General features: G+C 45.6%; 1 protein-coding gene across 3 annotated transcripts in view; it reads right to left on the bottom strand.

Annotated features, from left to right (window-relative positions):
* The window catches only part of EZH1 (enhancer of zeste 1 polycomb repressive complex 2 subunit), a 51,231-nt gene extending 40,682 nt beyond the window's left edge, over positions 1-10,549 (bottom strand). For 2 of the 3 annotated variants that reach the window (XM_030922931.1, XM_030922930.1), the window contains exon 1: positions 10,463-10,549. The gene's annotated coding sequence lies outside the window, so the exon portion shown is untranslated. The remainder of the gene's footprint in view (positions 1-10,462) is intronic. The other variant, XM_030922932.1, reaches the window with a different exon arrangement.
* Positions 10,550-15,149: the final 4,600 nt, after the last annotated feature.

Here is a 15,149-nt window from a genome sequence, read left to right as displayed (position 1 = left end):
GCCATGTTTGCACACACCTACTTGGGAGGCTGAGGCAAGAGAATTGCTTGAACCTGGGAAGCAGGGACTCACTTCAGTGAGCCAAGATCTTGCCAACTCCAGCTTGGGTGACAGAGTGAGACTCTGTCTCATAAAAAAAAAAAATATATATATATATATTTGTTTTTAATTAAAGAAAAGAGCTATAGCTAAAATGTGATCTCCTATAGTCTGTCAAGAGATGACAGTAAATATATCATCATAATCCAATAATTAATGGCACCATTTCTAATTTTACTCAATTGTTTTATTTGGCCAGAGGAACACACACATATACATGAAAATGCCATTAAGATTTAACGAATCACAATGTAAAGTAAGCCACACTTCTTCCTTTTAAAATTAGAGTGATATTTGACTCTCATGTGTCCATAAGCGAATATTTGTCTTACGTGGCTTTTCAATGGGTCTTCAATGTCTCTAAAAGTTTATTTGGCAGTTGGTCAGTCCTCACAAAGTGTCTAAGAAAGATGAGAATACCGTTTGAAACAGACAGATATGATTAAACTAAACACCTGAAACACAGTCATAAGATGAGTTTTCACAGCAGCTGGACCCTAACCAACAATTATCATATCGAAGTTAAAAAAAAGTGAACAAATAAAAAAATTAGCATTCACTAGAATAGGCAGATTTGGAGAGATGGATTCATTCGTGTTGGGCAAAGGGAGTGGCACACAAAAAATACTTTATATTTCTACTAGATCTATTCTTTAGTTACTTACACATGCAAAACAGCACTTATATTCCAGTTAGGTACTTAGCTAGTACTTAAGAGCCTTTCATTATGTTCATCTACACATTGAAGATAAACTCCAAAACATATGCTGTTTTGATCAAGAAATTAAAAAATATTTATTTATATAAGCAAGCCCTATAGCTTAATAATAAGATAAATCACCAATAAAAAGTGAGTAGAAGGCCAGATATGATGGCTCACGCCTCTAATCCTAGCACTTTGGGAGGCCGAGGTGGGTGGATTACAAGGTCAAGAGTTTGAGACCAGCCTGACCAACACTGTGAAACCCTGTCTCTACTAAAAATACAAAAATTAGCGAGGCATGCTGGCGTGTGTCTGCAATCCCAGCTACTCAGGAAACTGAGGCACGAGAATTGCTTAAACCCAGGAGGTGGAGGTTGCAGTGAACTGAAATCGTGTCACTGCACTCTAGCCTGGGAGACAGGGCGAGACTCCATTTCAAATATATAAAAAAAAAAAAGTAAGTAGAAATTTCTTTCTTTCTTTTTTTTTTTTTGAGACGATGTCTCACTCTGTCGCCCAGGCTGGAGTGCAGTGGCCGGATCTCAGCTCACTGCAAGCTCTGCCTCCCGGGTTTACACCATTCTCCTGCCTCAGCCTCCCGAGTAGCTAGGACTACAGGCGCCTGCCACCTCGCTCGGCTAGTTTCTTGTATTTTTAGTAGAGACGGGGTTTCACCGTGTTAGCCAGGATGGTCTCGATCTCCTGACCTCGTGATCCACCCCTCTTGGCCTCCCAAAGTGCTGGGATTACAGGCTTAAGCCACCGCGCCCGCCCGAAATTTGAAGTTATTTCACCAGAAAAGATACAGGAATGGCAAATGAGCACACAAAAAGTTGCTCCATATCATTAGTCATTAGGGAAATGCAGATGAAAATTACAAGGAGATACTATTAAACACTATTACCATGGCTAAAATAAAAAAAGACTGATAATACCACTTGTTGGTGAGGACATGAAGCAACTGGAATCCTCATACACTACTGGTAGGAATTCAAAGTGGTATAGCCACTGTGGAAGACAGTTTGCCAGTTTTTCAAAACTAAAGCTGAATATATACTTACCACAGAACCTGGCATACAATTTCTAATTATTTATCCAAGAGAATTGAAAACATATGTCCCCACAAAGATCTGTACACAAATGTTCATATTTATTTATAATAGCCAAAAGTGAAAACAATACGCATATCAATGGATTGGCTAATGGATACAAAATGGTGTGTGTGTGTGTCTGTATGTGTGTATATATATATATTTATCTATAAAAAAATTCCTTTGCCCAACACGAATGAATCCATCTCACCAAATCTGCCTATTCTAGTAAATGCTAAGTTTTTTGCTTACTTCTTTTTAACTTTGATATGATAATTGTTGGTTAGGGTCCAGCTGCTGTGAAAACTCGTCCTATGGCTGTGTTTCAGGTGTTTACTTTAATCATATCTGTCTGTTTCAAACAGTATTCTCATCTTTTTTTTTTTTTTTGAGATGAAGTCTCGCTCTTATCCCTCAGTCTGGGGAGTGCAATGGCGCGATCTCGGCTCACTGCAACCTCCACCTCCCAGGTTCAAGCGATTCTCCTGGCTCAGCCTCCTGAGTACCTGGGATTATAGGTGTGTACCACCACACCCAGCTAATTTTTTGTATTTTAAGTAGAGATGAGGTTTCACCATGTTGGCCAGGCTGGTCTCGAACTTCTGACCTCAGGTGATCCACCCGTCTCAGCCTCCCAAAGTGCTGGGATTACAGGCGTGAGCCACGGTACCCGGCCTCTCATCTTTCTTAGATACACACACACACACACACACAATAGAATACTACTCAGCAATAAAAAGCCATGAATAGTTTCTATACATTCACACCACATCTCAAAACCATTAATAGACTATGCTGGTCGAGCGCAGTGGCTCACGCCTGTAATCCCAGCACTTTGGGAGGCCAAGGCAGGCAGATCACTTGAGGTCAGGAGTTCGAGACCAGCCTGGCTAACATGGTCAAGCCCCATCTCTACAAAAATACAAAAATTAGCTGGGCATGGTGGCATGCACCTGTAATCACAGCTGCTTGGAGGCTGAGGCAGGAGAATCACTTGAACCTAGCAGGGCGGAGATTGCAGGGAGGTGGAGACTGCAGTGATCTGAGAGCGTGCCACTGCGCTCCAGCCTGGGTAACACAGCGAGACTCTGTCTCAATAATAATACTAATGATAGTAATAATAAAATAAAATAAAAGCACTATACTAAGTGAAAAAAATAAGACACAAGTAACTGCACATGATTCCACTTAAGATGTTCTACTGGCCAGTTGCCGTGGCTTCACATCTGTAATCCCAACACTTTGGGAGGCTGAGTCAGGAGGATCCCTTGAGCCCAGGAGTTCGAGACCAGCCTGGGCAACATAGGGAGACCCTGTCTCTATTAAAAAAAAAAAAAAAAAAAGGTATCCTACTAGAATAAATCTAGAAAGGGCAAAACTAGTGACAGAAAGCAGATCACTGGTTGCCAGGGGCTGAGGTGGGGTAAGAGATTAAACAGGAAGGAACACAAAGGAACTTTCCTGGGATGATGAAATGTCCTAGACTTCAGTGGTGGTGATGGTTACATGACTATATACTTTTATGAAAACTCACTGAACTATATAAAGTGGGTGGATTTATTGTATGTAAATTTTTACCTTAATAAAGCTGATTAAAAAAATAAGTCTGGCCGGGCACGGTGGCTCAAGCCTGTAATCCCAGCACTTTGGGAGGCCGAGACGGGTGGATCACGAGGTCAGGAGATCGAGACCATCCTGGTCTACACGGTGAAACCCCGTCTCTACTAAAAAATACAAAAAACTAGCCGGGCGAGGTGGTGGGCGCCTGTAGTCCCAGCTACTCGGGAGGCTGAGGCAGGAGAATGGCGTAAACCCGGGAGGCGGAGCTTGCAGTGAGCTGAGATCGCGCCACTGCACTCCAGCCTGGGCGACAGAGCGAGACTCCGTCTCAAAAAAAAAAAAATAAAATAAAATAAGTCTTGGTCAAGTCAGTATTTTCTAGACATTTACTATTAAAAATCTGCAGGCAATTCCACCTGCTTTTTTTTTTTTTTAACTCAAGTAAATTTGGAATGAATAAGTATAATAATATAATCAATAGTGGCTCATTAGCTATAACAAATGTTACATGTATACTAATATAAGATGTTATTAATAGCGGAAACTGGATGTGGATTTACAGGAACTCCCTATACTAGCTTTACAATTTTTTTTTTTTTTTGAGACAGAGTCTCGCTCTGTCACCCAGGCTGGAGTGTAATTGTGCAATCTCGGCTCACTGCAACCTCCACCTTCTGGGCTCAAGCGATTCCCCTGCCTCAGCCTTCCAAGTAGCTGGGATTACAGGCACATGCCACCGTGCCAAGCTAATTTTTGTATTTTTAGTAGAGACGGGGTTTCACCATGTTGCCTAGGCTGGTCTTGAACTCCTGACCTCAGGTGATCCACCCACCTTGGCCTCCCAAAGTGCTGGGATTACAGGCGTGAGCCACTGTGCCCAGCCTACAATTTTTAAAATAAATCTAAAACTATTCTAGGGCAGGCGTGGTGACTCATGCCTGAAATCCCAACACTTTGGGAGGCTGAGGCAGGTGGATCTCTTGGGCCCAGTTGTTCGAGACCAGCCTGAACAACATGGTGAGATCCCATCTCTACAAAAAAAAAAAAAAAAAAAAATTAGTTGGGCATGGCGGCGTGTGCTTCTAGTCCCAGCTACCAGGGAGGCTTGGGTGAGAAGACAGATTGAGGCTGCACAATCAAGGCTGCAGGAGCAAGCTGTGACTGCGCCACTGCACTCCAGCCTGGGTGACAGAGTGAGATCCTGTTTCGAACAAACCAAAAACAAACTATTCTTTTTCTTTCTTTCTTAAAAAACAAACTATTCTAAAATATAAGAGTTTATTTTTTAAAAAGATTAATCATTGGAAATACGAACCACTTTATTTACGTGTCACATCTCTACAGGAAAAGAAGGCTATAAAAATGTGGAACTCTTTCCCCAGAAAGCTGGATCTCAACTTGCTGCAAAGGCTAAAACTAGAATGTAGTCTGTCACTAGGTGGAAATGGGAAAACATTACTGAAATTGTATGGCAATAAAAAATTTAAGGAACAGCAGGGCGCAGTGGCTCATGCCTGTAATCCCAGCACTTTGGGAGGCTGAGAAGGGCAGATCACGAGGTCAGGAGATCGAGACCATCCTGGCTAACATGGTGAAACCCCATCTCTACTAAAAATATAAAAAATTAGCCGGGCATGGTGGTGGGTGCCTGTAGTCCCAGCTACTCAGGAAGCTGAGGCAGAAGAATGGCGTGAACCCAGGAGACAGAGCTTGCAGTGAGCTGAGATGGCGCCACTGCACTCCGGCCTGGGTGACAAAGTGAGACTCCGTCTCAAAAAAAAAAAAAAAAAATTTAAGGAACAATGTTCTTAAACTTAGAGAGACTGAGATCAGAACACAAAAGTTCCAAACTATTAAATTTTTTCATTTACATAAGGTGTCCCTTTGCAGAAATAGCTTCTTTGTCTTAGGGGCAAATTCAGTGTCTTTGCTCCTTTCTCTTAAATAATAATTTTATTAACCAGCAAGGCTAAGTAAGACTTTGGAGGCAGATGGCACTATAGATTTTTATTTTTTATTTTTATTTATTTATTTATTTGAGACGGAACCTTGCTCTGCTGCCCAGGCTGGAGTGCAGTGGCACGATCTTGGCTCACTGCAAGCTCCGCCTCCTGGGTTCACTCCATTCTCCCGCCTCAGCCTCCAGAGTAGCTGGGACTACAGGCGCCCGCGACCACACCCAGCTAATTTTTTTGTATTTTTAGTAGAGACGGGGTTTCACCGTGTTAGCCAGGATGGTCGCCATCTCCTGACCTCGTGATCCACCCGTCTCCGCCTCCCAAAGTGCTGGGATTACAGGTGTGAGCCACCGTGCCCGGCCTATTTTTTTTTTGTTTTTGTTTTTGAGACGGAGTCTCACTCTGTCACCAGGATGGAGTGCATTGGTGCAAACAGCTCACTGCAACCTCTGCCCCCCGCTAATTTTTGTATTTTTAGTAGAGACAGGGTTTTACCATTTGGCCAGGTTGGTCTCGAACTCCTGACCTCAGCTAATCCACCAACCTTGGCCTCCCAAAGTGCTGAGATTACAGGCGTGAGGCACTGTGCCCAGCCTACAAGATCTTGCGGTGTTGCCCAGACAGGCCTTGAACTCCTGACTTGAAGCAATTCCCCTGCCTCAGCCTCCCAAAGTGTTGAGATTACAGACGCGAGCCACCGTGCCCAGCCAGAATGCTGACTTGGAAGAGTAAAAGAAATCTCCTAACAGGTCAGAGCACTATCTTGACTGGTTCTCTACTATGTCAGCCCAAAGTTTAATACTGTACTGCATTTAGTGACTGCTCATACTGTCCAATAAAAATAAGACTTTTTCATCTATTTTGAATCAAATTATTAGGGTAGGTGAGTTAGAGAATAAAACACACTAAAGATACTGAACTCCAATTTCCCATTAAGTAACTCATGACTTTAGGGTGCAGTGTACTCAAGTCCCAACTGATGACTGACCGATAGACTAAAGAGTAGGAAAGAATCTAATATGTACACAGTTTGGACATAAAACAAACAAACAAAAAGCTAGGGACTTCCAGAATGGAGAAGCACAATTTTTCTTTTTTTTAACTTTTAACCCTTCCCCTCAATCCCAACCTATCTAAGTATCTTCACTTTTCTCCACACATTGTTCTCTCTTTTCTGTTTATTTTATTCTATGTAGAAATGGAATTAGTGTGTTTTTAGTGTTGCTACCTCAAATCTTTTCTGGGATGCTACTAGTGAACAAAGTGGAAACTTTTTTTTTGAGACAGGGTCTCCCTCTGTCGCCCAGGCTAGAGTACAGTGGCACCATCTCTGCTCACTGCAACCTCCGCCTCCCAGGTTCAAGGGATTCTCGTTCCTCAGCCTCCCAAGTAGCTGGGATGACAGGTGTGTGCCACTAGGCCCAGCTAATTGTAGAAATGGGGTTTCACCGTGTTGGACAGGCTGGTCCCAAACTCCTGGCTTCAAGTGACCAATCTCTCGGCCTCCTCCCAAAGAGATAGAATTATAGGCGTGAGCCACAGTGTGGGGGACCCAAAGTGAAACTTTTTAAACTTAGTCCAAGACCAGGAAAAGATATACTTAATGACATGAATTGTTACATCTTTCATATAAAGAGCAAATCAAAGGGAAGGAACTGTTGCCTATAGAGTAAGGAAGCCAGGTTTCAGATCTTAGGAATTAAAAATAGACAAAATTAATATTCTGAATCAGTTTCTTATTTTGTTTTGATTTTGAGACAGGGTCTTGCTCTGTTGCCCAGACTGGAATGCAGTGGCTTGATCTCGGCTCAGTGCAACTTCTGCCTCCCGGGTTCAAGCAATCCTCCCTACTCAGCCTCCTGAGTAGCTGGGACTACAGGCCCACACCACTAGGCCCAGCTAATTTTTGTAATGTTTTTGTAGAGACAGAGTTTTGTCATGTTGCCCAGGCTGGTCTCAAACTCCTGAACTCAAGTGATCTGCCCACCTCAGCCTCCCAAAGTATGGGGATTACAGGCGTGAGCCACATGTCTAGACTGAAATCAGTTGTTTGAAGGTATAATTCAAAGGCAAATATATAAGTAACAAACCCGACCGCATTTTTCTCACTTTCCCTTCTCCCAAATGTCTTCTTGGGAGTAAAATTTCATTTTTAGTTCCAGCCTCATTCTAGTGTTGTCTCTTTTTTTTTTTTTTTTTCTGAGACGGAGTCTCACTCTTTCGTGCCCAGGCTGGAGTGCAGTGGCATGATCTCACTGCAACCTCCCACTCCCAAGTTCAAGTGATTCTCCCACCTCAGTCTCCCAAGAGTTAGGACTATAGGTGTCCGCTACCACACCTGGCTACTTTTTGTATTTTTAGTAGAGATGGGGTTTCACCATATATTGGCCAGGCTGGTTTTGAACTCCTGACCTCAGGTGATCCACCAGCCTCATCCTCCCAAAGTGCTGGGATTATAGGTGTGAGCCATCAAGCCCAGCCTCTAGTGCTGTTTCAAAGGGCACTAATGAAGAAGTCATTTACACTTTAAGGAATTTTAAGCTGGGCCTTAGCATCAAGTTCCACAATTGACATACAAGTACTCTGCCAGTTACTGACAACACTAGCATCCAGATCACCTGACTCCCAGTGCCAGAAATTTCCCCACGATTTATTCCACAAATATATGTTGAGCACCTACTATTATACTTAATAGTAGTGTCTACTATGTGTTACTGTTTTAGGTGTTTGGGGTACATCATTGAATAAAACATACATCCCTGCCTTTGGAGTTGACTCATTATGTTCGTGATACACAACACTAAGCATAAACCTTGACAATGATAGCATTATTACAGTTTTATAAATGGTCCTTTCTCCCATTATGTATGTGCATTTTTAAATACTTCTCTCTCCCTTTTTTTTTTTTTTTTTTTGAGACAGAATCTTGCTCTGTCACCCATGCTGGAGTGCAGTGGTGCAATGTTGGCTCACTGCAACCTCCACCTCCCGGGTTCAAGAGATTCTTGTGCCTCAGCCCCCTGAATAGCTGGGATTACAGGCACCCACCACCACACCCAGCTAATTCTTGTATTTTTTGTAGAGAAGGAGGTTCGCCATGTTGCCCAGGCTGCTCTCGAACTCCTAACCTCAAGTGATCCGCCTGCTTCGGCCTCCCAAAGCGCTGGGATTACAGGCCTGAGCCACTGGGCCCGGCCTCTTTTTTGTTTTTTTGAGACAGAGTCTCACTCTGTCACCCAGGCTGGTGTGCAGTGGCGCCATCTCGGCTCACTGCAACCTCCACTTCCCAGGTTCAAGTGATTCTAATGCCTCAGCCCTCCCGAGTAGCTAGGACTACAGGCGTGTGCCACCACACCTGGTTAATTTTTGTATTTTTAATAGAGATGGAGTTTCACCGTGTTGCCCAGGCTGGTCTCAAACTCCTGGGCTCAAATGATCCATCCACCTCAGCCTCCCAAAGTGCTGGGATTACAGGTATGAGCCACTGCATCTGGTTTTTTTTTTTTTTTTTTTTTTTTCCCTTGAGACAGGGTCTCACGAGCTGTCACCCAGACTGGAGTGCAGTGGCAGGATCAGAGCTCATTGTAACCTTGACCTCCCAGTCTCAAGCAATACTCCTGCTTCAGCCTCCCAAGTAGCTGGGAGCTGGGACTATAGGAGAAGCCTACCACACCTGGCTAGTTTTTTTTTTTGTAGAGATGAAGTCTCACTATTGTTGCCTGGGCTGATCCCAAACTCCTGAGCTCAAGCTATTCTCCTGCCTGGGCCTCCCGAATGCTGGGATTTCAGATGTGAGCTACTGAGCCCAGCCTAAAGTACTTATCTCCTAACTCCTAAGTACTCTCTCCTATGTAAGTAATCTCTTTTATCAAGATTCCAAGACTTAAAATAGACAAGCTTTCACAGAAACCTCTAATAGGGTTAGCACCTCTCAGGCTGGAAACCTCCTTCAATATCAGCTTCCTAAACTTAAAAAACACTGGGTGTGGGAATTTTTCTATTCAACGGCAGCATGGTAGCAAACGTGGAGGAGACCCACGTTTTCAATGCTATCCTTGCACACCCCAATTGCTAGTCTGCCTGAGCTCTTTGACTTCATCCTCCCCTGCCAAGCGTCAGGTTCCTAACGGCCTGGGCTACACCATTTACAAACCCTACATTTCACCCTTCATATTCCTTCACATTCCCTGGGGACACTAACATCCTTCAGGCATCCCTTCCCTTCCCTGCTCAAGAAACAATTCCTCAGTAGTCACTTTTTATTGAAATAAAAGTTTGTCCCACATTTCCTAACAGGCATGTCCCAAATACAACACCTTGTCTTTGCTTCGAGGCACTTTTATTTATATCATTTGATCCTCGGGAGAATGGTGGGGGTGAGCGATCATTGGCGTGAGACCAAAAGTCTGGAGTGAAGGAGATTCTTGCTCAGGGCCAGGCCCGGGGCGAGGGGACCGAAGCACCCAGGACGCACGTGAGGAGGCGCTCACTGCATTTGCACGACCCTGAGTCAGTATTCCTTTACACTTTGTGCCTTGGGAGCCTGACTCACTCACCTCACCCTAGTCCCGGCCCTGTTTTTACTGCTACCCCCTCCTCAACAGCCCCGAAAGCCATCGCAAGATCAGCCCCGGTCTCTAGCTCTCCCCAAGTACAGCTCCTGGTCCCCAGAGTCCACCTCGCTAAAGGCCCCCGCAGGTGCCACCGCCCACCCGCGCCCTTTGGGCGCTGGGGCTCCCGCCCACCGTCCCACCCTGCCGTCCAACGGGATTCCCCGTCCCCGAGCCCGCCCCCGCCGCTCCTCCTCCCGGGCACACAGCCCTCGTACTCGCAGACGCTGTCCTCGCCTGGGGCTTCCTCGCCCCATCGCCCCCATTCCCCCAGCCCTCGGAATGAGAAGGGGCGCCTGCTACCCCGGGCTAGAGAGGCAGTGTGTCCCTCGAATTCCTTCCAGTTCCCTGATCCCTCCGCCTTTCCCTCCCTCAGGCCCAGGGCGGTGAGGGGAGGAGGCCCGGCCCCACCGCTCGGCCCAGGCTTGTTTACTCACTCACCCTCCATCCCGAGCCGCAGGGACCCGCCGCTAGGACGCATGCGCGCTGCGGCCCCACCCCTGCGCCGCGCCCCGCCCCGCGCCTCCTGTCGGCGCGTGCGCATTGACCCACCCGTGTCGCGCGGTCGCACGTCGGTCATTTGCCGCCAAAAACCCGCACTGAGGAGTCCTGGCGGGTGCAGCCGCCCCGACGGCTTCCAAAGCGGCGCTGGCAGGGGAGGGCAAGGGCTCTGGGGAAACCTTCTCAGAGCCACTCATATTTTCCTGAAGACCCTATTCAGCGGATGCGCCATCCTCACGCGCTGGTTGCAAGCCACATCTCACTTCAGCGTTTCAAGCCAACCCAGAGCACCTTCATACCGATGCTTCACCCCTACCAGTTCCCCAGACACCGGTCTATGGGCTCTAAGCCCTTTATTTGTGTCTGATCTCCCTATTTCTGTCCATAATTCTTCTAGTCACTTAAAATCAAAATTGTAGCCTTGTATCAAAATAAATCCCCACAAGACACCTACTAGTTACAAAGGTAAAAAATAGCAACTTTACAGATAAGAATCTGGCAGACACCACCTTAACAAAGTGATCAAAGTTAACATCAGTAGTCATGAGAGGTATTGTTTTCTTCTCCTTTTTTTTTTTTGCCGGAGGGGCGGGTGGGGCGTGACGGAAGGCTGGAGTGCAGTGGCCAGATCTCGACTCACTACAACCTCTGCCTCCGGGGCTCAAGCAATTCTCCCACCTCAGGCTCACTACAACCTCTGCCTCCCAGGCTCAAGCAATTCTGCCCCCTCAGCCTCCCAAGTAGCCGGGAATACAGGCTCGTGCCACCACGCCTGGCTAATTTTTGTATTTTTAGTAGAGATGGGGTTTCACTGTATTGGCCAGGCTGCTGTCAAACTGCTGACCTCACGTGATCTGCCTGCCTCGGCATCCCAAAGTGCTGAGATTGCCTGCATGAGCCACCACTCCCGGCCTCCCTCTTCTTCTTAAGGAGACAGGGTCTTGCTGTGTTTTCCAGGCTGATCTTGAACTCCAGGGTTCAAGCCATCCTCCCACCTTGATTTCCCAAAGTGCTGGGATTACAGGCATGAGCCGTTGTCCCCCGCTGAGAGGTATTACCAAGTCCCTCTCAACATGATGCAATGAGAAGCACACAAAATCACTTCTGTGGTATTCTTGACAAATACGCATAAACGGATTTTTTGTTGTTGTTTTTTGTTTGTTTGTTTTGAGATGGAATTTCGCTCTTGTTGCCTAGGCTGGAGTGCAATGGTGCAATCTCGGCTCACTGCAACCTCTGCCTCCTGGATTCAAGCGATTCTCCTGCCTTAGCCTCCCAAGTAGCTGGATTTACAGGCATGCACCACTACACCCGGCAAATTTTGTATTTTTAGTAGAGATGGGATTTCACCATGTTGTCCAGACTGGTCTCGAACTCTTGACTCAGGTGATCCACCCACCTCGGCCTCCCAAAGTACTGGGATTACAGGCATAAGCCACCATGCCCAGCCTGCATAAGCTGAATTGAATTATGAGGAAACGTCAGACAAATCCAAAATGAGAGACAATCTACAGAATAACTGGCCAGTATCTCCAAGTGTCAAGATCATGAAAGACAAGGGGTGAGGAACCATCTCAGATTGGTAGACTTAGGAGCTATGACAACTAAATGTAATGTGTGATCCTGGATTGAATCCTGGTCCAGAAAAAGAACACCAGTGAGATACTTTGATGAAATTAGAATAAAATATCTATATTAGGCCGGGCGCGGTGGCTCAAGCCTGTAATCCCAGCACTTTGGGAGGCCGAGACGGGTGGATCACGAGGTCAGGAGATCGAGACTATCCTGGCTAACACGGTGAAACCCGTCTCTACTAAAAATACAAAAATTAGCCGGGCGCGGTGGCAGGCGCCTGTAGTCCCAGCTACACGGGAGGCTGAGGCTGGAGAATGGCGTGAACCCGGGAGGTGGAGCTTGCAGTGAGTGGAGATCGCGCCACTGCACTCCAGCCCGGGCGACAGAGCGAGACTCCATCTCAAAAAAAAAAAAAAAAAAAAAAAAAAAAAAAAAAAAAAAATCTCTATATTAGTTCATAGTATTTTATCAATCTTATTCCTGGTTTTTTTTTTTTTTTTTTTTTGAGATGGAGTCTCGCTCTGTCTCCCGGGCTGGAGTGCAGTGGCCGGATCTCAGCTCACTGCAAGCTCCGCCTCCCGGGTTCACGCCATTCTCCTGCCTCAGCCTCCCGAGTAGCTAGGACTACAGGCGCCCGCCACCTCGCCCGGCTAGTTTTTTGTATTTTTTTAGTAGAGACGGGGTTTCAACCGTGTTAGCCAGGATGGTCTCGATCTCCTGACCTCGTGATCCACCCGTCTCGGCCTCCCAAAGTGCTGGGATTACAGGCTTGAGCCACCGCGCCCGGCCATTCCTGGTTTTAATCATTGTAATTGAGGAAGTTTGATGGACATATAGGAACTCTACCATATTTGCAACTCTAGTAAATCTGAAATTATTTCAAAATATAAATTTTTAAAATTAAAAATTAAAATGCAAAATAATACCGTCTTGATTTTGATTTTGTCTCAAAGTGTTTTATTAGAAAAGCTTGTCATGTTCATTTTTTCAAGTAATCTTCATAACAACTCTATGAATTATGTAGGGCAACTTCAGTTTATACATCAGGTTATTCTGGCATAAAGGAGTTAAAAGACTTGCCTTACATAGATGAATAATTCTGTCAGGTCTTAAACTCAGGTTGCTGGATTCCATCCAGATTTAGTGTTCTTTTCTTTATATAAAAACTTCGACTTTGCTGTTTTTCCCTTGCCCCTATCCATTTAACTACAAATCAAGGAAAATATTCCTTTATACTTGCAATTTACACTGGCATTCTTTTCTATTCCCGCTGTCTTCTAGATAAGTGGTTCTGAAACTTGGCTCACACTTGGGGAGCTTGAGGAGCTTTTTTTTTTTTGAGATGGAGTTTCACTCTTGTTGCCCAGGCTGGAGTGCAATGGCGCGATCTCAGCTTACCGCACGCAACCTCCGCTTCCCAGGTTCAAGTGATTCTCCTGCCTCAGCCTTCCCGAGTAGCTGGGATTACAGGCATACGCCACCACGCCTGGCTAATTTTGTATTTTTAGTAGAGACGAGGTTTCTCCATGTTGGTCAGGCTGGTCTTGAACTCCCCACCTCAGGTGATCCACCTGCCCAAAGTGCTGGGATTACAGGCGTGAGCCACCTCGCCAGGCCAAGGAGCTTTAATAACTACTGATGCCCACCTCCCACACCCAAAAATCTGATTAATTGATCTAGGGTATGGCCTGAGCTTCAAGAGTTTTTAAAGCATCCAGGTGATTACAATGTGTAGTGAAGTTTGAGAGCCACTGCACAACATTAATAATTGTTGGGAGAAAGACTGTGGCTTTAGCTAAGGAGAGCTGTTCAGAAGATATGAATGTCAGGAGAGAGACTAGTGAGAGATCTGAAAACCATCAACATATTGATGGTAAATGAAGCCACAGAAGTGGACAACACTGCCTTAGGAGAGGATGCCACACAACAAGAGAATAGATACAAAGACATTTTGACATAACAAAGTATGATTCCAGAAATATTTTGAGGTGGAAAGGAAGCTGAAGGGATTTATGCCAAAGCTGTAGATCAGAGTCTGATCTACAGCCTAACCTAAGTTCCCTCTCTTCATTAAGCCTTCTAACCCTCCTGGATTTCCCAGCCCTTCAACTTCAGTATTACTTTACACTCACTACTACACTGTATATCTCTTTCGCCTCCACCATGATAGGACTACACACAGGGCTTACTAACCCTCATTCACTGAAGGATTACAAAAATAACTATTGGCTGGGCGCGGTGGCTCAAGCCTGTAATCCCAGCACTTTGGGAGGCCGAGACGGGTGGATCACGAGGTCAGGAGATCGAGACCATCCTGGTTAACCCAGTGAAACCCCATCTCTACTAAAAAATAGAAAAAACTAGCTGGGCAAGGTGGCGGGCGCCTGTAGTCCCAGCTACTCGGGAGGCTGAAGCAGGAGAATGGCGTAAACCCAGGAGGCGGAGCTTGCAGTGAACTGAGATTCGGCCACTGCATTCCAGCCTGGGCAACAGAGTGAGACTCCGTCTCAAAAAAAAAAAAAAAAAAAAAAAAAAAAAACTTTCGGCCAGGCTCAGTGGCTCACACCTGTAATGCCAGCACTTTGAGAGAATGAGGAGGGCAGATTGCTTGAGCTCAGGAATTTGAGACCAGCCTGGGCAACACAGTGAAACCCCGTTTCTACAAAAAATACAAAAATTAGCCAGGCATGGTGGTGTGTTGTTGCCTGTAGTCCCAACTACTCAGGAGGCTGAGGTGGGAAAATTGCCTGAACCCGGGAAGTCAATACTGCAGTGAGCCATGATTGCACCACTGCACTCCAGCTTGGGCAACAGAATGAGAACCTGTCTCAATAATAATAACAATAATAATAATAAAAACAACTTTCCACATCACCAACAAGCGTGAGGTTCTTGGAGGAAAATTTGTTTGCCAGTTGGTTCCTACTCATTGTGATGGGAGAGTTTTTCCTGTGACCAGACCCTTTCTTAGCTGACATTTCCTGAGACATTATCAGCCAAACTTTAGCTAGCTCTTCCTCTACAATTCTTTTTCTTTTGCAACCCTTCAGGT

Source organism: Rhinopithecus roxellana, chromosome 19 (genome assembly GCF_007565055.1).
Source record: "Rhinopithecus roxellana isolate Shanxi Qingling chromosome 19, ASM756505v1, whole genome shotgun sequence".
Lineage (NCBI taxonomy): Eukaryota > Metazoa > Chordata > Mammalia > Primates > Cercopithecidae > Rhinopithecus > Rhinopithecus roxellana.
Note: the sequence above shows the minus strand (reverse complement) of the source record. Positions and strands in the feature narration are given on the sequence as shown.